This window comes from Ammodytes marinus (assembly GCF_949987685.1).
Source record: "Ammodytes marinus genome assembly, contig: scaffold_79, whole genome shotgun sequence".
Classification (NCBI taxonomy): domain Eukaryota; kingdom Metazoa; phylum Chordata; class Actinopteri; order Uranoscopiformes; family Ammodytidae; genus Ammodytes; species Ammodytes marinus.
Window position 1 is genome coordinate 7,501 of NW_027648563.1, and position 2,500 is coordinate 10,000.

Below are 2,500 nucleotides of genomic sequence, written 5' to 3' on the forward strand. Positions count from 1 at the left end.
GTTCGAGTGTGTGTGTGCGTGTGCGTGTGAGTGTGCGTGCGTGCGTGCGTGCGTGCGTGTGTGTGAGTGTGTGCGAGTTCGAGTGTGTGTGTGTGTGTGTGCATAAATTCGAGTGTGTGTGTGTGTGTGTGTGTGTATTTTTTTAGTCAAGTCGCCCCTTAATAACAGAATGCAGCCACAGCTTGGGTCTGCATAGAAGTGAAGTTGTGCGTCACACACTATTCAACGGTGAACAGTGCAATCTGCTGGAGGCCGCTAATGGCATGTACCAGAGGGTCGTTCAACTCAATGAATGAATGAATGGGCTCTGCACTTATTTAAATCAAGATATATTCTTTAAACTTTTTGAAACGCGTGTGTGTGTGTGTGTGTGTGTGTGTGTGTGTGTGTGTGTGTGTGTGTGTGTGTGTGTGTTATAGCCCGTCGCTGCACACTGCAATTTATTTAACTCCATCGAGATTGACGAATCACAGGGAAGAAAGTAAGAAGGTGAAATTCCACTTCAGCCTCCCACCTATTACGGCCACACACACACACACACACACAGACACACACACACACACACACACACACACACACACACACACACACACACACACACACACACACATACACTCCAATTCATGCACAAATTGCCTGTAATCCAGTGTTAGTTTAGTGGTGAGTTATGGCCCATTATTCCTGCTACAACCGGCTTCAGATTGGAGGCCGGAGAAAGTGCTCCTCAGGCACTTACCACACTCCACCGTGTGTGTGTGTGTGTGTGTGTGTGTGTGTGTGTGTGTGTGTGTGTGTGTGTGTGTGTGTGTGTGTGTGTGTGTGTGCGCGTGTGTTTGTGTGTCTGAGAGAGTGTGCATCCATCCCAGAGGTGTCAGGGTTATCTCTTGAGGCCAGAACGAGAGGGAGAGAAAGAGAGAGGGAGAGACAGAGGGAGAGAGGGAGAGAGAGAGAGAGGGAGAGGGAGAGAGAGAGAGAGGGAGAGAGAAACAGAGAGAGAGGGGGAAGGCAGACGGAGAAATGGAGTAAGTGCTGTCAACGATGTGCAGGGAGGCTTGAAAGACATGGTCAGTGTGTCAGTGGCCGGATGCATCCCACACACTCACATGGGAGCTGGACACACACACACACACACACACACACACACACACACACACACACACACACACACACACACACACACACACACACACACACACACACACACACACACACACACAGATGATGCTCACTCACCATCACTCACACCATCTAATCCAGGGGTGTCAAACTCATTTTCACAAAGGGCCGAATTACGACTTGATAATCACCCGAAGGGCCAGACATGTAGCTTACTGACATGCCTTCTTTTTTATCCAAAACTCAAACAACATATCTAGGTATATAACCTGCGTACATACAGGGACATAGGCTAGGTTTTGTTTAAATATTTTGGGGGACAAATTATAGGTGGGGGGTATGGGGGTGCTCCCCCAGACATGTTTGTGCGTCAAACACTTAATTTCCTGTATTCTGGTAGTTTCTTCTGTTTATGTTTTCTGCGTTAATTTATTGTAGAAATGTCTTTATTTTTGTAAAGGAAAAGACAACATTCAGGTTCCTGGTGAAACAGTTATAAAGGACTATAATACAGTAAGGCTCTCAGGCATCCTGGGTTGAGCCACAATATGTTTTCTCTTGGATTTTTCTAAACTTTCTGCATATTCAAAACATCACGTTTTTTTATTTTATTTTTTATATGAATCATGACCCAGCACCAGTGTTAACTATTTATGACACTTTACATTGGTAATGAAATGCAAAGCCACCATTGGAAATGAAAGGGGTGGGCTATCAGCGGCTATCTAACGTTAGCTAGTGAGCTATATTGTAACTTGAGGCAAAAGTTAGAAACCAGATAATGTGAGCATTCATCCTTAGACAGTTGACACAATCAATCATCATATTAGCATGCTATTTAGCCACATAGATTGGCCTATTTACAGCCATTAGAAAACTGACATCTTTTCTTCAATGCAAGTTCATCAATTCATGGCCTAAAATCCTGAGCTGTGGAACTTTCAGCAGACATTCCCAGTGGTAAGCTATGCGAGTGTCCTAACGGTTGGGAGCGTGTGCGACGTGCGGATATGGCACAGGCTCCACATGAGAGAAAAAAAAAAAAAAAAAAAAATTTGTTTTTATGTTGGCCAAATTTAATGGAATTGCCGAATTGGTTCGCGGGCCAGATTAAATATCGAAACGGGCCAGATTTGGCCCGCTCTCTCTCTCCCTCCCTCTCTCTCTCTCTCTCTATCCCTCCCTCTCTCCCTCTCTCTCTCTCTCTCAGAAGCTGATGGAGGGGGTTGAGCAAACAAACCAGAAGGTCTTTTAAATTCCCACACGTGTCACAGATGATGGCCTATTGATTTTTTGAGCAAACACACACACACACACACATGAACTCACAATCCCCCCCCCCCCCCCCCCGCTCCCCCCCACACACACACACACACCCCTGCAC